At 36.2% G+C, this 25,686-nt stretch overlaps 1 long non-coding RNA gene across 20 annotated transcripts; it reads right to left on the bottom strand.

Moving 5' to 3' along the window:
• Positions 1-1,513: 1,513 nt before the first annotated feature.
• Positions 1,514-24,306, bottom strand: LOC107870784. 20 transcript variants are annotated; one of them, XR_007055875.1, is made up of 9 exons: positions 6,618-9,651; positions 6,449-6,520; positions 5,336-5,416; positions 4,750-4,982; positions 4,314-4,384; positions 4,090-4,172; positions 3,006-3,655; positions 2,253-2,364; positions 1,514-1,837 (listed from the first exon to the last, which is right to left on the bottom strand). It is a non-coding gene; the product is annotated as an uncharacterized LOC107870784 (long non-coding RNA). The 20 variants fall into 20 exon arrangements; XR_007055882.1 differs by adding exons at positions 23,237-23,614; positions 24,079-24,299 and having other exon boundaries at positions 3,006-4,982; positions 6,618-7,424; XR_001674395.2 differs by having other exon boundaries at positions 3,006-3,093; positions 3,542-3,655; positions 4,090-4,982.
• Positions 24,307-25,686: the final 1,380 nt, after the last annotated feature.

Genomic DNA, 25,686 nt, shown 5'->3' with positions numbered 1-25,686 from the left:
ACAACATATATATAAAATTTGGATCATTGACCACTTTATTTTTATGCCACACAAGTGACTACCTTTTTCAGTTTAACTAACCTATATATTGAAAGCATTCTCTTCTTTTCTTTGTATTTCTTTCCTTTTCTCTTTTCCTTTCCTTTATTTTCCTCCTTCATTTTCAATCATTGATTTTCTTGAAGGCACTCACTTACAAAACTACGGTACATTATCACCTCTTTCAAGTGCCACCATACCCCCAACTTAGTCTTTTAGCCTTAAGTTGACAATTTTAAGTTCAAGGAGGGTAGGGTTTAAGAGAGGGAAAATTTTTGTAACACCCTGCATTTTTGGGATAGACTTTGAAGTATCGTTCCTATGTGTGTGAACTTTAATTCCATTATTTGTATTTTAATACATGTGTCATGATCATTATTCTAGTGTGTGAAGTGCTTTCAAAGTGAAAAATGTTCATAGGAATCACTTAGAACAAAGTTGAGCTAAGAGCCTTCAATTCGTCTAAGTTTGGTATTCAATTATACAAGGATCTACTTTGAACGTATATAATTTTTGATATACAAAGAATTTTGCAGCTCAAGGCGCACCAAATTGTAGATAATTGAGTTAGATTTTCAACGATATCAATTTCTTGTTAATCCGATACCCGAACAAAAAGTTATAGCAATTTTTGTGAGAGGCAGTGAGGGTGCATGATAAGCCCACGCCGTGGGGCTTACAACGCCGGACTGGAACGTGCGTCGCGGGCTATACTCCCACAAGCTAAAGAGGACACCGCCTGATCCATTCGCACGCTGTTTTTAACTTCTTAATGGGTCAAGGGGCACTTGACTGCTCCATCAGTAGCCCATCTTCCTCGAAATTTCTCATGTAAAAAAACCCTTCCCTTCCCCAATGAAAAAGGTTCAAGTTTCTCCTTTCAAGAACATCAAGAATTCAAGATTCCAAGTTTAAGAAACCCTCAAGAAATCTTCAAGAAATCGTCTATTAAGGTATGTGGGAGTTCATCCATGGCCCCCTTTCACCCATGGAGCCCAAGAACCTTCTTTACGCTATTGGAAATTACCCCTATAGTGACGGTTGCAAAACTGTTGCTATAGACAATAAAAGTGTTGCCATAGCTCTACTGTAACAGTTCAACAAGTGTCCTATATATGAGCGTTGCGATAAGTATATGACAACAATTTATACGATGGTTGGTTGAAATCGTCGCCATAGGTGAAACTATGACAAAGATTATTTTTTGATTTATTGGGACACCTCTTTTCATCTATTACAATGGTTACTAACTGTTGCAATAGATTCTATTGCAACTACATTAAACCATTCCAATAACATCTATTGCAACAGTTTTGTTATTCTACTGCAACGCTTTTTGAGTACCTATTACAACTATTTCATTAAACTATTGCAACAATTTTATTGGCCTTTTGTGACGATTTTTGACTACCCATTGCAACGATTTATTGATCTATTGCAATGATTGTTGCCACATGTTATTAAATTAAAATGATTTATATAAATAGTCACTCGTATTAATGTAAATTTCTATTTACATACATGATAAATTATAACACAATATATACACATCACAAAACAAAATCAATCATTAATAATCTCATAATCCAAAATTGCATTACTATTAGAGATTTTAATATGTAATTGCACTATAGACGCAAGCAATTTCATGAGCAGGACCTCCTCCTTCTCGTTTTGGTGTCATAACATACAATCCAGGCCTCTCAATTGCATCCTTGATAGTGTCGATTCATCCAACCTCCAAAACCCTGCAAAGCATTTCTGTAGTTCGGCAATGTCATCTTTGTTTTCCAGAAACCTGCTCATAGATAAGGACGAAAGTTTAACAAATCACAGAAAAGAGTATTAGAAGAAGTTAATTTCTCAATGGCTGCATAATTGTATTCATAACACTCAACTTACAAATTATACAAAACATTCTACTTTGGGTGTTTATATGTTGTTAACTTAGACATTTATATTTTACTTTCTTTTTGCTTCACAGTAATGGAGAACAACAAAATTGCAATATTCATCACAATTAGTTTATAACACACTAAATGTATTAAGTTTTACCTTTCCACAACCCCGTTACAGAGAGGAAGAGGGCATATCCTAAACAATTATCCAGTCTCAAATTTATGCTCCTGTTATAGACAACTTTTGAGCTTCTCAAGACGCTAAGCTTACTGATTACTAAATCACATGAGACATAACTTGAGTTAGGCTTTTACCTTTCTAGTACATTGGGCTTCTCAAGCTCTTGCTTAATCTTCTTGGTGCTAGCTAAATGATAGGAAATTGAAGGGCACTTGACTGCTCCATCAGTAGCCTAGCTTTCCACTCCTACAATGAAGTGCATAAATCAGATCAAACAAAGACGATATGTGACTGGGAACTGTCTACCTAATTGGAGAACTAGAAATCCAACGAGATACAATAGTAAAGGGACGATCTCTTTATTTGGGCCACTTCCATAATCTCAAATTTCAACAGTAATTATGAATCAACTCCGCCTCTACTGAAAACGTGTGTTCACGCATTAGAGATGCTTTCAAAAGATTTTGCAGATAAGTAGATATCCATAAGACTAACTAAAAGAAGCATAGACTGCCTTCTAACTATTCAGTGATAATTATCAGGGCACATTACCCCAAATTAGGCGTCCAAACAGTCCCATTTCAATTGGTTCTAAAACAATTACTTCTGTTTCACTTATAAGGAGAATGCAATGCCTTTTCTCACTTACAATATTTAGGAACTCGATAGAAATTGTTAAATGGCATGAGATTATGCTCCATAAGGATGCCAACAGATGCATTGATTAGACAAATCAGGCCATGTACAAAAATTTATTTGTAAAGAAGATATCTACCTCTAGTGATAACAAATAGTGAAGTTACTGCACAATATATGTGCGTAGGAATTTAAGAGTAAACCAATAGTTGCATAAACCATAATGTCAAGCAGCATAAAAGCTATCTTACAGATATGACTGCAACAGCTTGACCATCTCTGCAATCCTAAAGCTCTTTAAGTTTCCCATACAAAAACTGCCATTGAACAGCTATAACACTAAAATGTAATTTGTCAGAGAAGTTACATACACAACAAGGGTACCATCTTGTTGAAGCTCGCCAAGTGCATCAATTTCGGCCAGTGTCTTTCAAATAAGCTAAGGAAGCATATTTAGGAGTAATGACAATTAAAAACCATCTCAGATGTACACAATCTGCATTTTCGATACTTCAGAACAACATAATCTTATGTGTCTTAAATGCAGTTATCATCCTTTTATTAGATCGATGATGTGTAAATATCTAATTTAAAGTAGGATATCCTTCTCTCAATGATATAGGAATAGAAAGGAGACCAGACATTGAAAACCAAAACAAAATTAGTCCTGCAATAGAATAACAGCCTACAAAGCCTTCCAGTTCCTCCCTTTCGCAGGGAATAATTTACAGAATAGAAATTAAATTTAGCTCCATTTTCTAAAAGGAACAAAAAGTAAAAGAGATACCTGTTAACAGTGAAGTCTCGGCGTATTGAATCCTTCCAGATAATGAAATCCTTCCGATGAAATTCCTTTGGCATTTTAGGAACAAAATGTTTCTCTTTTTTCCAGTTTGTTTTGCTGTAGTACAAAAACTTGATACCTAAGAGATGGAACCCGAATTCTACACTAATTAAATATGTATAGTGTGTGAAAGATGATACCCAACATATCTAGGTTATCTAGAAGAAAAAGATTTCAGATCTGTTGTCTATCCAATATAAGTTCAAAGGGAGGTCAGCACTCATCACCAATGGAAGTTCTTCAATGAATGTTCTCCTTTTCTTAACACTTTACCATAATTTTGATCTAAATGATAAACTTACAAATTTATTTGAATAGTAAGAATACACCAATTCTCACTTCTCATGTCACTTTAATGATTTTCATTTTACAGCAAGTACCTACTTATAACAAAAAGATGATAAGTATACAATAGTGAAATAGAGCATGCTCATGCACAAACATATAAGTATAGAATGTGCAACAGATCTATAGCATAAAGCTGCACCTACCTCCACAACAGAACCGTTGACATGTACTCTACATATTGGAAACTGTCGTCCAATAACTATTGCACGATGAAAAGCCTTTTTATCTATGACAAATAGAACACAGAGACGTAAATATCAAATCATGGAACGAGTAGGCAGTAGCTGAAACCAAACATAACTGCCTTGTTGTTAGGATACTATTTGAATGTATCTTTAACATGCGGAAGCATTGCAGTTGTGATTACATCAAAATCTTTTGGTATTCTACTGAGAATTAGATCTCTGACACATCCACCAACCAAGTAGGCATCAAACCCTACATATTGCAACTTTTAGTCAAAGGCTAACCTTCACGCAATGAGATATTGACAAAGAGAGCACAGAGATCAAGCGTCATAAGGTTCAGATAGAAACAGAACAGAAAATGAGACATTCTAGCACTCCTCCCCTCCCACCACAAAAGGCTAGACATCTAGATTGTAACAATATAACATCTAGGCTCACTATTATAAACACAACATAGATCACATGGATAGAGAAAAGTGGACCATGAACCTAATTCAACCGAATGCAAGCTCATGAATTAATATTTCCAAAAAACATATAAGACAATGGTTCATTCCAACAACCAATGCCAGATAATCTAACAAGTTCTGTATTTCCAAGGACAAAGAAACTGACCTTGTAGATAACCGCTGGACAAGTTAGTTCTTGTGCTGCACCAAGGTCAGAAACTCTAGCTCTTACACTATAACCTTCACGCAGCAGTACCTGAGCAATGCGGATACTAGCTTGTCTTGTAGCACCAGCAACAAACATCGCTCCAGGATCCTTTGCCCTTTGCCTTCCAAAAGACAAACCAGAAGATGTGTTCGGGCTAGAAGGTATCAAAGACGTCACATCAGGCTACTTACCTGTTGAAGACACATTATATTATTTTGTAATTAAAAGTGTTTTCCCTCTAACAGCTGATTTTCTAATTTTTTTAGTTAAGACAGTCACACAATTCAATATGATATTAGAGCAAATAGATGTCTAGTTTTCTCAATATGACAATAGAGCAAACATAAGTCTAAATTCAAGTCTCACTATCACCCATTATCAAAAAAACAAAAAAAATTCACTTTTCACGTTTAAGTTGTATGTAAGTACAACCAAGCTTGAACTATTATTTCAAAATATTCTTTACAAAAAATATAACCAAAAATTTATCTTCAATTCCATAAATTCCAAAAGTGAAAAATATTTGAAATATACTACTAAATACCTGCAATCGGTGTCTTCTCAGTGCTCATGTCTAGAGTTTTGCACAACTCTAACAAATACCATATCCATCTATCATCATTTTCTTCATCGACAACACCAAAAGCAAATGAAAACACTCCACCATCAACATCAAAAGAAGTTGTTGATAGTAAAGTACCTAAGTATTTGCTCTTAAGCTGGATACAACCAAGACAAATAACAGGCAAGCAACCATTCAAGAACCCATGAAGAGAAGCATAAAAGGAAATGAAGAATCTCTGAAAGCGACTATCTGAACCAACTATAAAAAGCTCAACATGACTTCCAGGATTTGTCTTCTTGATTTGCTCTCAATATGTAGGTAATAGACAGTACCCTTCTTCGAAAGATCCATATATAGCTTGCAGACCTCTTTTCTTGGCCCTCTAAGATTGCTTGTACGGTATAGTTACACCATACTGGAGATGGATTTGTAGAATTTACTGGAAGGCTATAATCTACTGATGTCAACCCCTTGAAAAATGACATGATCAAATGGGGTAATAGCATAAATTGTTCTAATAGAACTCTAATTGATTAGTGGTCATGGAAGCTAATATGGAAGGTCAATTCGCCCTCAAAGATTAGTGGTTTTTACTAGCTAGCACTAGAAAATGTATGTCTCAAGGGAGCAGTTTACTTAGGATAGAGGCATTGCAGCTTAATGTTGATGTTTTAGGTAGTCTTGAGGGAAGGACTACCCCCACCAAAGGAGAAAAAAGGGTACCACCCTGAGGTAATTACTGAAATAGAAAAGGAAGGAAGACGAAAAGAAGTCTACAAGAAGTAGTATTATTGCAGTAATTTAGAGTTGCACCACCTCCTCTTGATCTAGCATCAACTAATCATTATTGTACCTAACCACTTCCAACAAACTCTAGAGTAACAGTTCTGTAAGTCTCTCTTAGGCAGACTCATGTTTCAGAGTGTATTTGGGTAGAAAGCACAGGCTCCAATGAAATGAACTCATAAAGGGGAGATAATTAAAGATTGAAAGCACAAGTTCAAATAGCAATTACATAATCAAAGGCTACCAGAACCGACTGGCAAATTAGTATGAAAAGAAGCCAAATCAACTAATTGAGTTTAATAGTACCTGAAGCAGCTTCTCCCTGACAGCAGAAAGTATTTCTTCCTCTTTCTTCAGCATTTCAAGAAAATCAAAGGCCTACAGGTCGTAAATTCAGAACTACGAAGATAAGGTACCAAGCACAGGAAATAAATAAAGAATCAACTTATATATAGAAGATTTTAACAAACCTTACCAAGGGCCAAGGAAATAGTTGTAAGCCATGTCTGCCATGCATAATGGTTTTGAAGAATCAGACATCTCAAAGTGAGATATAGAAGCCAAAACTTGAGGTTGGAAACAACTTAAAAGAAGCGATAACAAATTTTGCATTTGTATCAGGCTTTGTATATAGTAGAAAAAAGATAATAGTTCAACCCAAGAAATAAAATAATAAGCAAAATAGAGATTCCTCCAATAAAATCGCATCCAAATGGAAAGCTCCTTCGACATTGATGTCACATGCAAATCCTTGTGATAGGTTCAAAAGATGATGGTCAACATCTCGTGCAGACAATAAAAACAATTAATGAGTGCGTATCCACAAATCAACTGAAAGTAAGATCCATTTTGTGATTCATTTGTCAACCTCCATAAGAACATTGCAACAACTGTTTGATGCTTATCAGCATCATCCAACAGAATCTATAACTTATATTAGCTCATATATTTTATTACTGGCCAACTTATAAGACTGTTGTGACTAATTCCTAGAATGATAAGTATGACGGCCAACTAAGTGCCATAAAAGTTGCAATACCAGAAAAAAATAGTCAAGAAAAAAATAGCTTATGCTAATTCCCATTACACAACTTGGGGAATTAACTAACCTCTCTTTCTTCTTCACTATCGTCATCCAACACGTCATCCTCCACAGGACTTGACAATGCAATTGCTTTAGTCGATCGTTCAACTTACCCCCGACGAAGAAGATGATGACGCTTGATCACCTTAGAACAACTTCTTTTAGAACTAAAGCATTTTCCTTTGTACCAAATACACCCTAAATCTTAACACTTGAATCAGTAGAAAAAACAAAAATTTAAACAACATTTATGAACAAAACGAACTAATCCTATAGTCAGTTTGGATTAGAGAAAATTCCAAACTTTTGACTTCCACAATCATTTGTGAACAACATTTATGAACAACAAAATTCCAAACTACTCCTATAATCATTTATGCACAAAACGAACATAACAAACACAATCTTTCATATAAATTTTGACTTCTCAACTATTAATAACATCGTAAAAATGGAACAAACAAAAAGAGTAATATTTCATTACAACAACTAGTCAGGTTGACAACAACTCAAAAAATTCCAAACACAAACAGTATAGATAGTCAGTAGAGACCATCAAAGTGAAACAAAAATTACCATATTACCTAAAGAGTCAATTTTTTAGCTTTTAAACAACTACTCATCTTAGCCAGACCAATATAGGTATGCCATTGTGGCTTTACAGAAGCTAAAATATTGGTAAACTATTGCAGGTTTATACAAGCTAAAACACGCCGAGCTTCTAAATTAAAAACTTAAATAAGGTCAAATCGTCAATTAAAAGAATACCTTAAAATCCCCAAATTCTGAAACAACAATCTTAAAAATACTGAAAGTCGACTCGCCGAGCTGCATTAGTAACTTGTTTGTCTCCTTTCCATCAGTCAACAACATCAATGGAAATTACAGCAACCGAACAGCAGCAGTGGAATTACAACAAGCCTACCCATTAATTGGAACTACTACCCAACAATTGGAGAAATGGAGTAACAATCAAAGTTACGATTATAACTATATTACAATCGATGTTACGATTGAGGAGAAATGGAGTTACGATAGAGAAATTAGAGCTCTGATTTGCCCTGATTTGGAGTTACGTTTCTCAATCGTAATTGGAGGGATTTTGCTACAGAAGTTCGATTTGCTACAAATTGGAGATACGATTTGGAGTGTGGAGATTTTTAATTTGCTACAGAAAGGGGATTTTGATATTTTCCAATTTGCTACAAAAAGAGGGATTTTGATATTTTGTATTGAAAAATGTTTTCTTGGGCAGACTTACTCAAAATATTGTGGAGGGAAATTAAAAAGCAGTGTGATAGATAATTTTTTCCCCTCTGTAAATGTACCTATTGCAACGGTTCATTCTCAATAGCAACGGTCATAATGCTAATTGAATAATTATTTTTGGCAACGCTTGAAAGTGTTGCTATAGATATTCTATAGTAACGCTTTTGCAATTGTCGTAAAAAAGTCTGTTGCCATAGACCCAATTTCTGGCAGTGTTTTCCATTAAAGTATGGATTTTTTCATTTATTATGATTTTGTATATGTTGAAGATGCGTTTAAATCATGTTTCTCCTTAGTAATTTGACTCAATTCATGTCCTAGTATGATCCTATGAAAAGATTGGTTATCTCATGTCTCAAGTTTTGATTTTTTCTATGTTGTGTTCAATTGAATTTCATGTCATAATATCAAATTGTGAATTTAGCCATGTAATCATGTTGTTTTCATATGTTTTAAGACATTCTCATGTTCAAGTCCACGATTCCCAAGTGTTTGATGAAATGTCTATGCTTATAGGTTTTTGAACCATGACCCTCTACTATAGTTTTTAAGCTTGCTATTGCATTTAGTGATCTTTCAGTAATGGCGGGTTATGAATACGTGACACCTATGTGATTTACAGAAATTCAGCTTTTCAAAAATTCCCATAGTTAATCCATGAATTTTATCAGTATACTCAGATATTCATATTCATGATGAGCATTATCAGTTTTTATATTTATAATTACCTCAGAATTTGTATGCACTATTATTTTCAAAATACCAAGACCTGAGCTTATCAGTTATCAGTTAACAGTGCATACACTAGTTAGTATTTTAGTGTCTTTAAGTTGGGAGTAGGATTTAACACCGGGTGGGAAGTATGGGTTCAGCGCATCTTACTTCCCTAGAATCTACATGCCACCGTAGGTTTAGAGCCTCGCCAGAGAGTGTTTTCCTTTGCCCAATATGGGCTCGATTTAATGATGACTCCAGATCAGTTCAGGTTCTGTTATGATAGCAAGCATAGAACAACCATCCTCAACGTGGGTCAGACATTGGACTCCATGATAACTCAAATGGTGTATGTCAGTTATATGATAGCTCCCACAGTCTCAGTACAGTATTCAGTGTATTCTCAGTTCAGGTTTTCTTTATCAAGTGTACAGACTTTTAGTTATTCAGTTATACAGTTTACAATTTTTCAGATTACAATTTTATGCTTGGTCTTGCATTCTTAGATATTTCAGTTTTCATGCATTCATGATTAGTTATCTCATGTTGTTCAGTTAGTCCTTACCTCATATGCATGGTATCTCACAGTTTCAGTCTAGTTATTTAGACTAAGTACAATTATGTTTTTCATGTTCAGTATCCATACATGATCCTCAGTATAGTTTTTATAGAATGTTCAACTTTACATGAGATTTACATACAACACTCCTATTTTACCATATCCCATCTTCAGATCTACTTATTCTGCAAAATTTAGGATTTAAGAAAGTAAGTGTAGTGATTCATCAGCTTATCAGATCATGTTTGTTACTTATGTTTTAAGATACTTCAGCTGTCAGTGTATTTCAGTCTCTTGGTGAGTCTACTTGCACTTGGCATGCATGTTTTAAGATTACGTATGAAATCAGTCTTACTTATTACATTCACCCTCACTTATTAAGTATATTCCAGAAGTACTGATCCACATATATGTCTATGTGCTACATTATCTCATAATGTAGGAACCAGTTATAGCTTACGCAACATAATCAGAAAGTTGCAGCTTCCAGCCAGCAGGTGATGAATTCTCCTATTTTGGGGACCCCAGTCAGATTTAGTTCATGTACTGTGTTGTATTTTGATTTTCCATATGTATTGATTAGTGTTAGTTGGAGGCATGTCCCAGCTACCTATAGTCAGTATAGTAGATGCTTCATAGATGTCAGTCAGAGTTAGCCATTTAATTTGAGTTCTTTCTTTATTTTATCAGATTGTAAATTTTTATCAGTTACATACTTATTCAGATTTCATTATAATTATGTTTCCGCAAAACAGAACTAGCTATTTAATATATTCTAAATCAGTTGCTCAAGTATCATCCCAGTTTATGGGTTATCTTGGGATCACTTGTGGTTCCAAGCATCATGTTACGACTAGGGGGTAGTCTCGAGTTGTGACAAATTTCAAAAGGTTCAAGGATTGTAATGTGGTTTCCAAAGAAAGGTTGATAGGCTCAAATAGGGTAACTAGTGATACCATTCATGCACGAGTAGGATTTTTAGGCTAAAGTGGATTCCACAAGTCACAAAAGAGGCCTAATATCATTACACCAACCGAGTATCATGAAGCCTAGCATTGAATAACCAATGGGGCATGTTCTAGATGACATAAGCAAGAACAAGAATTATTCAGGAAACGCTCACCAAACATGGCATGCAAACTATTCTACAAGAATCAATTTCATTTTCTAAACCAGAACAAAAGGCGTCATTTTCCACATTACCACCAACTAAATAATTAGGAGTCATGAACAGATTCATGGTGTTATCACAACATCTTCAATCCCATGCACTTATTTTTCACAAAATTTTAGGCTGAGGGATTTGCTCATTTCACTTTACATAATGCAAGACTAACAATCTTTCATTTGGCTCCTACAAGGGCTATAATGCTATGACTACTCAGACTTTACCACAAGAAATGGCTACTCAGACTTCACCATATCATAATTTCGACCCTGTTTTACAATGCTACGTGTACTCAGACATCTCCTGTACAAATGAAACCAATACTCAAAAACGATAATTTTTTCTTTAGAATGTCTTCATCCAAAATAACCACCAAAACAAAAACTAATCTAGAAATAGAAACAAAAGAAAAAGAACTAATCCAACAAAATTCAAATAAAGCGCAAGCCCGATAAGGGGACACAATATTCATCACAATAAAACCAAGATGACAAGGACAAAAATTTAAAAAGGTTCAACACTTGTAATGTGGTTGCCAAATCAAGGTTGATAGGATCAAATAGGGTAACCAGTGACACCATTCATGGACGAGTAGGCTATTCAGCCTAAAGTGGTTTCCACAAGTCCCAAAGAAGGCCTAAGATCATTTCACCAATCGAGTATAATCAAGACTAGCATTGAAAGGCCAAGGAGAAAATTCTAGATGACACAAGCAAGCACAAGAATTATTCAATAAACACTCACTACACATGACATGAAAACAATTGTAGAAGGAATGATTTCATTTCTTAAGCAAGAAAAAGGGCGTCCACATTACTACCAACTAATGAATTAGGAGTCATGAACAGAGCCAGAGCATTGTCACAACATCATTCACTTCCATGCTCTTATTTTCCACAAATAATTTACATGGAGGGGTATTCTCATTTCACTTTTCACAATGCAAGACTAACTATTATTAGTACAAAAAATTCATAATCTCTCATTTTAGCTCAAACAAGGAAAATGCTACGGCTATTCAGACTTTACCAAAACAAATAGCTACTTAAACTTCTCCATCATCACAATTTAAACCCCAATTCATAATGCTATGGGTACTCAGACTTCCTTGGCACAGATGACACCAACACTCCAAAATGATGTTTTTTTCATTAAGAATATCGTCACTCAATCTATCATAAGGAAGGGATTGTCCAAAATAACCACCAAAATAAAACTAATCTAGAAATAAAACAAAAGAAAAACAACTAATCCAACAAAATTCAAATAAAGTGCAAGCCTGACAAGGGTACACAATATCCATCACAATAAAACCATGCCTAACACGGGCATAGTAACGTCTGAAAACATAATCCAACATCCCAAAAGGGCATAAAAATATCAAAGTAAAACACTAGAATATCCACCAAAAACAAAACATAAATACAAAACATGGCAAACCTCCAGCTTAAAGAAATTTCAGTATTTTCACTACATAACATCAAAGCATAAAGAGTAGTGGGGTTTCCTTCATATGCATCACTATCTCTCATCATTATTAGTTTTGTAAGACCCCGCAAAATCCTAAGCTTAACTCAGACCTTTAAAGCTTGTTAAGGGGTCCCTGACTTAGAAAATTTTAGATAAGTATTCAGACTTAGTGTTATTTTAGTTTTCGTAGGTTGGCGACTCTATTTCATGACCCTCATGACCTTAAAGTAATGATTTTAAGGTTGAATCATGATAAGGAATGTCTGTGGATATTTTTGAATAATTTTCAGATTTTTCAGACTTTGTTTGGATCACATTTGAAAGCTTAAATCAGTGGATAGATGCAATCTCGACATGCTGCATTGCCCATTGTGTCGATGAATATTTTACTCCATCTCCCAGTGCAAATTATAGTGAACCAACACGGACTCAACTGGGTGCGTTGGCCATCTCATCGATACCAACGACGCGGTGTGTCGGTCTGCGCGTCGCTAGGTCAATTTTAAGTTATTAAAAAGCCGCATCCTAAGGGGTAATTAGGTATTTTTCCCACACCTATCATCCCCAAAACAAAAAATTAAACCCTTCTAAGAGCAAAAAATTATTCATTCTTCACAAGTTGCTCTCAAGAACAAACCCTAGAAGATTTCAAATTTAATTCAAGGCTCAAGAACTTGCCATCAATCTTTCAGAATTTAATTGTTAAGATATGTCAAGTGTTCATTAAAGGGTCCCTTCCGCCCTTGGAGTTCAAGAATCTATTTTTAAAACCTCAAGTGTATTGAATACATGAATTTTATGTTGGGTTTGATTATATTCATGATTATAATAATTAATTGGGTTTCTAACCTATGTTTTATTACAAGTTTCATGCGGAGTTTTTTGATATATGTATAGAATCATGTAAATCCATGCTAAACTCTTGAAATTGTAAATAGGGATTTGAATTATGGTGCCCATATGTGGTTAGTGTCATGTGCATGGATTATGTCCTCCAAGTGTTTGATAAATTACTCATTTAAACAAAGAAAAAGGGAAAACAATTATGTCGTGTTGGCTTATGTGCAAGTTATATCATGGAAGTGTTTGATAGAGTGTCTCTATGAATGAGTTATGATCAAGTATGTATGGTTATGCCTTTCAAGTTTATGCTATGATTTATTTTTTATGCTATCGAGTCTTGGGGGTATCCAATACCCAAAACCTTATCTGTTTACCTAGAGCTATGGTAGTTACAGAACAGTCTCAGTAGTGTCATGAACAGTAGCCTCAGTAATCAGTCACAATTATAGTTTAGTATTCAGTTCAAACCTCAGTAAATCTAGATAGTCAACAAAACTCTATATTATTCCATCAGTTAATAGAATTCAATAGTACTCCATTAGTTAATGGAACTCAATGAAATCAGTTCAGTTCAGTTAGACAGTACAACCAGTAACAGTTCAGTCCAGCTTAGTACAGTTTAGAAATCAATCCAGTGTCTATTCAGATGGGAGTAGGATTCAGCACCAGCGAACCCAGGGATGGGGGCAGTCCTGCTAGTGGAGGGTTTGACCCTTAGTAGCAGTCCCTGCATTACAGAACTACGTAGACAACATAGGTTAAGGTATCTTCCTACCAGACTAGGGTTGATATATCTCATATGAGTTTTCCTGCCAGTGAGAGTTAACGATAGAGTTTCCTATTAAAGAGGGTTAACTCACAGTTTGTCTTTACCCGTGACACAGTACTGACACCCTTCCAAATAGGATTATAAGTTGGACCCCAATCTATTTAGAAAGGGGCATGTCGGTTAGATGATTACCTTCCATTGACTCAGTTTTAGTTTTTAGAATAGAACTCAGTTTAGTTCTACAAAAATCAAGACTGTCAGACAGTCTCTCAGTTCAGTACAGAACTCAGAATAATTCCACAAAATTAGGACTATCAGATATAGTCGCTCAGTTAACAGTAATACAGTATTAGTAAACTTAGATATCAGTAAATTAGTGATTTAGAACTTAATATCTAGTGTCATTATGACCTCAGTCACAGTTTACGTATTTTATGCATGTACTCTCATTTAGTTATACTCATGTTATTCAGTCAGTATTGTTCATGGATATGAACCCATGCATCTCAGCCTACCTAACTTAGCATACCAGTATATTCAAAGTACTGACGCATACCTTTCTTTTTTGCTATGATGTCTTATATCATAGGTTTAGATGCATGGGTTCCTGACCACACTTAGCAGCCTGATCTATCAGTGGTAGACTTAGTGGTGGGTCCTCATAGTTCGAGGATAGATTCATTATTTTAGTATTTCAGTACTTAGTTTATTTCAGTTGTTGAAGTTAGTTGGGGACTTGTTCTATCAACTCTATGTTCAGACAGTAAAGGTTTTTCAGACTAGAGTATTTACAAACAGATGTTTAGTTTTGGTATTGATGTACCGTACTCAGTATTTATTAATAGTTTTGAATCTTATGGCAATTTTCCGCCTAATTTTGCATAATTACAATATTATTATTTAGTTATTGCAGCAGGTACCAGTCATGGGTTAGCTTGTGGTCCCTCGTGATTATGAGCACCGTGTAGCATCCGGGGTACAGACTCGGGGTGTTACAAACTTGGTATCAGATATTAAGGTTCAATAGAGTCCTAGAAAGTTTGAAGTTGCATCTAGTAGAGTCTTGTACATGGGTGTATAGCGCGCCACACTTATGGACAGGAGGCTATGACATATTTTAGGAAAAGTTTTCCTTCTTTCAGTAATTATGTCGTGCGAGTGAGCACAAGTTCAAGTTAAACTCTCAGTATAATTCATCTCTTCCTTATGCTTCCAGAACATGTCTTCTACAGAAGCTAATGAGAGAAGTAATGAAAATCAGTCAGTCTCTTCGCCCGTTCGGGCAGATCCCCTGAATGAGCATGTCTCTCACTCTAAATTTAGAGCTGCTTTCACTGCCTTAGCTTATTCAGTAGTTTCTCAAAATAATAATCTGGCTATTATCTTATCAAGGCTTATGGCTCATGCTCTGTTGAGTGAGGAGAAGAGGAGTAGAAAAGAGGGGAGGAAGAATAAAGGGGCTAGATATCTAGGCCAAAAAATGGCCGAAAAATTTTCTTTAACAGAAGTACGATAGAAACCACCAAAGTATCAGCAGAGTTGGCAGTGATGTCTATTTTGGATGTGGCAATCCAGGCCATAGAGTCAGAGATTGTCCTTAGGTGGGTTCATAGAGTCAGTATAATCGTCCCCCAGCTCAGTCTGGTCGCCCAAATCAGTAGGGTGCCACTTTCAGTGCCGGGCAATGCGCAAATAGGATTTATGCACTTCAGTCCCAACATAATCAGGAAAGTTCTCCTGATGTGGTCACTGGTACGTTACAAATTTATCATTTACATGTTTATGTATTGCTAGATCCAGGAGATTATTTGTCTTTTGTAACTCCTTATATATCTGTTTACTTCGAAGTCAGTCCTGAAATTTTAGCAGAGCCTTTCTCAGTCTCTACCTTAGTGGGTTTTAAATCTATATAGCCCGGCGGGTATACAACAACTGCCCGGTTATGATATCTCAAAAAGTCACTTTAGTAGACTTATTCAAATTAGAGATGACCAATTTTGATGTCATTCTTGGCATGGATTGGATTTATTCCTGATCTACCTGAGTCGACTGCAGAAATAGAATTGTCCAATCTCAATTCCCGAATGATCCTGTACTAGAGTAGAGGGGTTGTACTTCAGCACTTAGGGTTCAGCTTGTTTCCTACCTAAGGGAAAGAAAAATGATATCTAAGGGATATGTCTACCATCTCATCCGAGTCAAAGACTCTAGCTCAGAAACCCCTACTCTTGAGTCAGTGTCAGTAGCATGTGAATTCCCAGATGTGTTTCTCGAAGATATTCCTGGAGTTCCTCCCGAAAGGGAAATCAACTTTGGAATAAACCTTCTTCCAGATACTTAGCCCATATCTATTCCAGCATATAGAATGACACCTATAGAACTCAGAGAATTAAAACAACAGTTGAATGATTTTCTAGATAAGGGATTCATCAGACCCAATGTGTCCCCGTGGGGCACACTAATTTTATTTATGCATAAGAAAGATGGTTCTCTCAGAATGTGTATAGACTACCGTTAGCTAAATAAAGTCACGATCAAGAACAAGTATCCCCTTCCCAGAATCAATGACTTATTTGACCAACTTCAAGGGGCTAATTACTTATCTAATATAGACCTCAGATCAGGCTATCATCAGCTTAGAGTCAGAGAATGTGACATTCTAAAGACAGCTTTCAGAACTCGGTATGGTCACTTTGAATTCTTAGTCATGTTCTTTGGTCTTACCAATGCCCCAGCAGCTTTCATGGACTTGATGAACCGTGTGTTCAAGCAGTACTTGGATATGTTCATCATAGTCTCCATAGATGACATTCTTGTCTACTCCCGCAGTGAGCATGATCATGCAGACCATCTCAGAATAGTATTACAAACTCTAAAAAATCTTTATCTATTTATACAATTTAGTAAGTGAAAATTTTGGCTAAGGTTAGTAGCTTTTCTTGGCCATATTATTTTCGGTGAGGGAATTACAGTTGATCCCCAAAAGACTGAAGCGGTAAAAAATTGGCCCATACCCATCTCTCCGATAAATATCAGGAGTTTCTTGGTCTTGGCTGGCTATTACTGATGGTTTATTGAGGGATTTTCATCTATTGCATCCTCTATGTCCAGATTGACTCAAAAGAAGGTCAAATTTCAGTGGTCAGATTTTTGTAAGTAGAGTTTTTAGGAGTTGAAGACTCGACTTACTACAACCCTAATTTTGACTCTACCAGATAGTTCAGACAGATTTATGGTATATTGTGATTCTTCCAAGGTTGGTTTGGGGTGTGTTTTGATGCAGAGAGGTAAGGTCATAGCCTACATTTTTAGATAGCTTAAGACCCATGAAAAGAACTATCCTACTTATGATCTTGAGTTAGCAGCAGTAGTATTTGCCTTAAAGATTTGGAGGCACTATTTGTATGGTGTGCATATTGATGTGTTCACTGACCATAAGATCCTTCAGTATGTGTTCTCGTAGAAAGACCTAAACTTCCGTCAAAGAAAGTGGTTGGAGTTGTTGAAGGACTATGACATGAGCATGCTGTATCATCTGAGTAAAGCCAATGTAGTAGCTGATGCTCTAAGTAGGATGTCTATGGGTAGTATTGCTCACATGGATGGTGTTAAGAAGAAGTTAGCTTAGCAAGTTCATCAGCTTACCTGACTAGGTGTTAACATAGTCGATTCAGCAGAAGGTAATGTATGGGTGAAGAGTAGTTCAGAATCATCTCTAGTTTTCGAGGTAAAGGAAAAGCAGGATTGGGATCCCTACCTAGTTAAGTTAAAAGAATCATTTAGAGATTAGAATATCGAGGTTTCCTCCCAAGGAGGAGATGGTGTATTGCGTTGTCAAGGTTAGCTATGTGTTCCAGGTGTAGATTACCTAAGACAGTAGATTCTTACAGAAGCACATGTTGTGCATTACTCTATTCATCCAGGGGCCACTAAGAAGTACCATGATTTATAGGAGATCTACTGGTAGAGTAGGATGAAGAGAGATATTACAGAGTTCGTAGCCAAGTGCTCAATATGTCAGTAGGTTAAGATCGAGCATCAGAAGACTAGTGGGGCTATGCAGGAGTTTAGTATTCCTACTTAGAAGTGGAAAGAAGTGAACATAGATTTTGTGATGGGTTTACCTCATACTCGTCGTCAGCATGATTCAGTTTGGGTCATTGTAGGCAGGATGACCAAATCATCTCATTTCCTACTAGTCCATACCTCTTATTCAGTCGAGGACTATGCCAAGCTCTATGTCAGAGATTTGGTCAGATCATACGGAGTTTTGTTGTCCATTATCTCAGATAGAGGTATACAGTTCACCTCACATTTCTGGAAAGCCTTCCAAAAGGGTCTTGGTACCCAAGTCCACCTTAGTGTGGCTTTCCACCCACAGAAAGATGGTCAAGTAGAAAGGACCATTCAAACTTTAGAGGATATGCTGCGAGCGTGTGCGATAGACTTTAAAGGTAGTTGGGATGACCACTTACCTTTGATTGAGTTCGCATATAACAACAACTATCATTCTAGTATATAGATGGCTCTATTTGAGACGCTCTAAGGGAGAAGATGTAGGTCTCCTATTAGTTGGTTTGAAGTGGGAGAGGCCGAAGTGGTAGGGCCTGACTTGGTGTTTGACACCTTAGAAAAGGTTTATTTGATCAAGGAAAGGCTTAAGACAGCTCAGAACTGACATAAATCATGTGCAGATGTGAGGAGAAAGGATCTCGAGTCAGAGATTGGTGATTATGTGTATTTGAAAATCTCTCCTATGAAAGGAGTGAAGAGGTTTAGAAAGAATAGGAAACTCAGTCCCCGATATGTCGGTCCTTACCGAATTCTCAGCCATTTCAAAAAGGTAGCTTACGAGCTTGAGTTGCTTTTAGATTTAGCTCCAGTCTGTCTAATGTTCCATGTCTTCTTTCTAAAACAATGCATAGGTGTTGTAGTCTCTGTAAGGAGTATAGACATTTAAAACAACCTCTCTTATGAGGAGATTCCAGTTGAAATCCTTGATTACCAGATTCGCAAACTGAGGAACAAAGAGGCCCCTCTAGTCAAAGTTCTTTGGCGGAATCAGTCCGTCGAGGTTGGTACTTGGGAAGTGGAAGTAGATATGCGGACCAAGTATCCTCACCTTTTCTTCACAAACTCAGACTCAGCCCAAGGTAACAGTTTTTCCTTAAACTTACAAAATTTTATTCTCAGATTTTCCTTATAGACCTGGTATCAGTTACCATTGCATTTTTCAGTTATGTATTCATGCATCAGATTTGCATGTTCAGCATAAGAAACTCAGCTTATCAGCAATACCAGTTATGCATTCATGAATTATATTCTTCCATTTACTCATGCATCAAATATGCATGTTTAGTACGAAATTTTAGCATATCAGTAATGTTAGTCATGAAATTATATTACAGTTATGCATGTCTCGTAATTAAATCCAGTCTATCAGTATTATTAGCTTAGTTTGTCTTATTCGAGGATGAATGTTCCCAAGGGGGATATATTGTAAGACCCCGCAATATCCTAAGCTTAACTCAGACCTTTAAAGCTTGTTAAGGGGTCTCAGACTTAGAAAATTTTAGCCAAGTATTCAGACTTAGTGTTATTTTAGCCTTCATAGGTTGGAAACTCTATTTCACGATCCTTATGACCTTAAAGTAATGATTTTTAGGTTGAATCATGACCAGGAATGTCAGTGGGTGTTCCCAAACAAGTTTTGAATTATTGGACTTTATTTGGATCATATTTGAAAGCTCAAACAAGTGAATCAATGCGATCTCGATGCGCCGCATCGCCCATCGCGTTGATGAATATTTTTCTCTAGCTCCTAGTCCAAATTCCAGTGAACCAACGCAGACTCGACGCAATGCGTTGGCCATCGCATCGATGCCAATGACACGGCGTGTTGATTTGTGCGTCGCTAGTCAATTTTCAGTCATTAAAAAGTCGCGTCCTCAGGGGTAATTGGGTCCTTTTCCCACATATATCAGCCCCAAAAAACAAAATTAAACCTTTTTATGAGCAAACACTATTCATTCTTCACAAGTTGCTGTCAATACCAAACCCTAGGAGATTTTAAATTCAATCCAAGGCTCAAGAACTTACCATCAATCTTTCAGAATTTAATTGGTAAGGTATGTCAAGTGTTCATTCAAGGGTCCCTTCTGCCCTTGGAGTTTAAGAATCTAATTTTAAAACCTCAAGTGTATTGATTACATGAATTTATTGATTACATGAATTTCATATTGGGTTTGATTATATTCATGATTATAATGATTAATAGGGTTTCTAACCCATATTTTGTTACAAGTTTCATGTGGAGTTATTTGTTATATTTATAGAATCATGTAAATCCATGCTAAACACTTGAAATTGCAGATGGGGATTTGAATTATGGTGCCCATGTGTGGTTAGTGTAATGTGCATGGATTATGCCCTCAAGTGTTTGATAAATTGCTCATGTAAACAAAGAAAAAGGGAAAACAATCATGTTATGTTGGCTTATGTGCAAGTTATATCATGCAAGTGTTTGATGGAATGTCTCTATAAATGAGTTATGATCAAGTGCGAATGGTTAATCCTTTCAAGTTTATGCTATGATTTATTTTTCATGCTATTGAGTCTTGGGGGTATCCAATACCCAAAACCTTAGTTGTTTACCAAGAGCTGTGGTGGTTACAGAACAGTCTCAGTAGTGTCACGAACAGTTGCCTCAGTAATTAGTCATAGTTACAGTTCAGTATTTAGTTCAGACCTCAGTAAATCCATTTAGTCAGTAGAACTCTGTAGTATTTTATCAGTTAATAGAATTCAGTAGTACTCCGTTAGTTAATGGAACTCAGTGAACTCAGTTCAGTTCAGTTAGACAATACGATCAGTAACAGTTCAGTCCAGCCTAGTACAGTTTAGAAATCAATCCAGTGTCTATTCAGTTGGGAGTAGGATTCAACACCGAGCAAACCCAGGGATGGGGGCATTCCTGTCAGCAGAGGGTTTGGCCCTTAGTAGCAGTCCCTACATTACAGAACTATGTCTCATACAAGTTTTCCTACCAGCGAGAGTTGATGAAAGATCTTTCTGTCAGAGAGGGTTAACTCACAGTTTTTCTTTACCCGTGGCACAGTACTAACACCCTTCTAACTGGGATTATAGGTTGGAACCCAATCTATTCAGAAAAGGGGTATGTCGGTTAGATATTTACCTCCCACTATCTCAGTGTCAGTTTTCAGAATAGAACTCAGTTCAGTTCTACAGAAATCAAGACTGTCAGACATAGTCACTCAGTTCAGTATGAAACTCAAAATAGTTCCACAGAATTAGGACTATCAGATACAGTCACTCAGTTAACAGTAATACAGTATCAGTAAACTCAAATATCAGTAAATCAGTGATTTAGAACTCAGTATCCAGTGTCATCATAACCTCAGTTATAGTTTACGTATTTCATGTATGTACTCTCATTCAGTTATACTCATGTTATTCAGTCAGTATTGTTCATGCATATGAACCCATGCATCTCAGCTTACCTCACTTTGCATACCAGTACATTCAAAGTACTGATACATACTTTTCTTTTGTACTATGATGTCTTATATCATAGGTTCAAACGCACGGGCTCCCGACCGCACTTAGCATCCCAATCTATTAGTGGTAGACTTAGTGGTAAGTTCTCATAGTTCGAGGACAGATTCATTATTTTAGTATTTTAGTACTCAGTTTATTTTAGTAGTCGGAGTTAGTTGGGGACTTGTCCTGTCAACTCTATGTTCAGACGGTAGAGGCTTTTCAGACTAGAGTATTTACAAGCAGATGTTTAGTTTTGGTATTGATGTACCGTACTCAGTATTTATTTACGGTTTTGAATCTTATGGCAAGTTTTTGCCTAATTTCTGCATAATTACAATATTATTATTTAGTTATTGCAATAGGTACCAGTCATGGGTTAGCTTGTGGTCCCTCGAGATTATGAGCACTGTGTAGCGTCCAGGGTATAAACTCGGGGTGTTATAGATTTTCTCATTATCTACGCCTTCAAAATCATCATCCTCAAAACATTGTGCAGGAACATCATCATTCTCCACTTGCCTTGAAGAGTGGAGTGGATCTCTAGGCTTCATTACCTTCCATAAACCTTTCTCACCCTTCCATATTCGTGTGAAGAATTTTTTCCTCTTTTTTACACTCTTTTTTATCCTCTCATGAGACTCACTCAACACTTGGTATAACCTGACCAACTCAATGTACGCCTTCTCTAACCTCAATAATTGATCCCCATGCCTTCTATGGTCCTCTAAGAACCTATCATAGTCTCATTGTCAGACATAAGAGATTGGACCCCAGATGTCTCACCTGGCCTCGTTGGTAGTCTAGGTACCCAATCTCGAACCTTCCATAACTAATTAATCAATACCTCAAATAGTCCTTAGGACGACGTCCTACATGAGTCGGTCTCTACCTGAGATGACTTTAAAAAAAATTATCTTTCTTTTCTTTATTTTTGTGACCGTCCTTTCACCCCACTTCTTTAGTGAAAATATTGGCAGTGTTGGTTTAGCCTAATTGTCTCCCTTGAACTCTTCTACTCCAGCCCATATACATAATTCAGTGATCAATGCAAGAAACATATGAAATAGACTACCCTGTACTTTAAATTCACACATCTATAAGATGAAGAAGTGACCGATATTCACCGAAATATTATCTAAAAGAGAAGTGATCATCTGTACCCTTACCAAAGGGATAATGAATGTGTTGTTGCATGGCAACACTCAACTACAAATAATAGAAATTTAGTTCCTGGTCTAAGTTATGAATTTCTTAGATATGATCCCTGCCTTTGTCACCTCTAAGGCACACTCTTTCCTAGATAAAGCTTTAAAATCGAACAACTCCCCTAGGGCACAATCCTTTGCTATGAGTTTTGAAGGACTAGGGTTTGGAAACCAATAGATTCTATTAATCACCTCAGCTCCAAAATGAATACTCTTGTCTCGAATAGCCTTAAGGTTTTGTATAAAATACCCTATCCCAATTTTTATTTTATTTTCATAGTTCATGGTAAAACAAACCCACCCGATGGTCTGTAACCTTTGGTAAGACTCGAGGTGGGTTATCAGGACCCAATTAAGTAAAATCCCCCTCTCAAGGAATAACTTCTATCCAATTAATAATAGTATGCATCTTGACACTAGAGAGAGAGAGAGAGAAACCAATTTTGATCATACTCTCTTCCAACTTTAACTTCATCAATAAGACACTGCTCCATTCTTAGCTTTTTGTTTGAAAACCTAAAAATAGTACACACACATAAACTTTCAAGATTAACATGTAAAAATAATGCAATGTGATTGAGGAGAGATAAATAAATGAATTAAGAATCAAATTTGGGTTAAAAAACTAGTTGTGAAATTTTTGTGCAGACATGCCTTAGGTACCATTAAAGCAGTCCTTAACTACTTTAGTGGACCTTTATTTAGTAGTATTTTGATGCTTTAGTGGGCCTCTCTTTAGAGGTCCTTGGATGCTTCAGCGGATCTTACTTCAGAGCTCTTGGGACACATTAGCTGGCACCGCTTTAGCGCCTGGAGGCCGCTTTAGTAGCCCTTTATCCCCAAAAAAACAAAATTAGATTTTTCCATTCTTTGTCACACAAACACATTAACACATGATTTATAACCCACAAAACATGATCTATGATCCATATTCATTTATCAATTTTGGGGAGCCAAAGAACAACTCTCAAAATCTCATTTAAGTAAATCATCAAACACTTGGTGGGCAGTCAAATTCTCAGTCATATTGAATAAATTTTGGGTACTTAAGACTTCCCTAATGATTTACACACCAACCTATCACATTCTTAGTCATCTTGAGTAAATTTTTGGTACTCAAGACTTCCCTAATTATTTACACACCAAGATATCGCTACTTGAATCCTTTTGTACACAAAAATGACTAGAATTAAAGCATAAGAGAAAAAAATCACACAAAATTTAACCCTAAATCATAAACTAAGAAGGAATTTTACTAGTCACAAAGAGAGAGAGAGAGAGATTAAGAGAAAGACCTGTAGTTGTGTGCAAGGAATGCCAATCTAGAGTAATTTGAAGGCTTTTAGAGTGATTAGAATGATGGGGAATTTGGAAATTAAAGAGTAGAAAGTATATGAAGCATTTGAAATCTTTCACCTTGCCTGGACCTTTTTAAACCATTGGGTACCGCTTTAGCAGACCACTGTTTGCTGTAGTGGTCACCTAACTTAGCAGAAAAATGGGCCGCCTTAATGCTTTTAGCCCATTACCTGACTAGCTACTTTAGCTGACGAATAGGACACTTTAGCGCCCTTGACTTTGCATTGACTGTCCACTTTAGTAGATGTTTGGGCCTCTTTAGCGGCTTCTTACTGCTTTTGCGGTATCTTAGGCTTAGTCAATTTCCTGAGTAGATATTGTTTTGAGATGTCAAAGTTCAGTTTTTGAAACACACTCTATTTCAATCGCCATATTGCACCTAAACATGTTCAGATCACTTTCCAAACTCCAAAATTTTGTGGATTAGTCAAAAATAAAATCCTAAAGTATTCTACACATTAAAATTTAAGAGATAAATGTTAAATTTTTGGAAATGATGGGTTGCTTCCCATGTAGATTTAATTTAACATCACAGCACGACGCAAGCAACCTTACAATTTATGTCTCCACATGGAGGATTTGATTCTTTGGCACAACTTTAGATCAACATCTCTTTGAGGTACTTGGGTCAAAGGTTAGGAAGAAACGAGACTAACTCTATCTCACCATTTAGAAGACTTGAACCATTTACCCAACTTCAATTCTATATTTAGTTAGGCTCTTTGGGCATTAGTGAGAACATCAATATACCACTAGTTAAACACCGTATTTTTCACTTCTTGGCCTTAAAGCGAGGGACATCATTTTGCCCTCTTACAATGAAAAACTACAAAATAGAGGGATTTTGTTCCTCATCTAAATTTTTTTTCATTTTCCCGGATGGTTCGACTTTCATCACATCCACCAAACATAACGTTGAAAAGTTATTGAAATGAGGTCACCTTCCTATTTCCAAATTTGTATTCTTTTCTACATTCTTACCCCGTAATCAACTAGAGTCTTCAAAAAGGATTTTCTTGGCTTTCTGTTGCAACTCTAGTATCACTTCTGTAATTTCTGCATCCTTCATATTTTTGATTCAGTTAGTTTAAAATAACCATGAATTCTTCAACATCAATCTTAATTCATCTTCATTGTAAACTACTTTAACACAATCATGCAAAATTATTTGACTATGAACACCACATGCTTTAATTCTTGCATTCAATTTGTATTTCCATTTTTAGATAGAAATTTCCATTAGAACTTATTTTTGACATCTCTACAGATGCAATTTGAGGGATTCATCCAGCATTAGTAACATTCTATCAAGTTGACCCTCATGGACTTCAAGTTGTTGAGTTTAATTCATTAGCCACTCTTGTCTCACAATTGTTTCCTTGTTAAGTTTTTTCTTCCTTATGAGACTCAATTATCTCTTACAAGAGTCCCTCCATGGAAAATTCAACATTTTCAAAAACTTCATCATCACCATATTAGACTATATCCCATCACTTAGCCAAGACTTCTCCACGTTTTTCATTTTTCTTCATCATGTCTTTCAA

This window comes from Capsicum annuum, chromosome 5 (genome assembly GCF_002878395.1).
Source record: "Capsicum annuum cultivar UCD-10X-F1 chromosome 5, UCD10Xv1.1, whole genome shotgun sequence".
In the NCBI taxonomy this organism is placed as follows: domain Eukaryota; kingdom Viridiplantae; phylum Streptophyta; class Magnoliopsida; order Solanales; family Solanaceae; genus Capsicum; species Capsicum annuum.
Note: the sequence above shows the minus strand (reverse complement) of the source record. Positions and strands in the feature narration are given on the sequence as shown.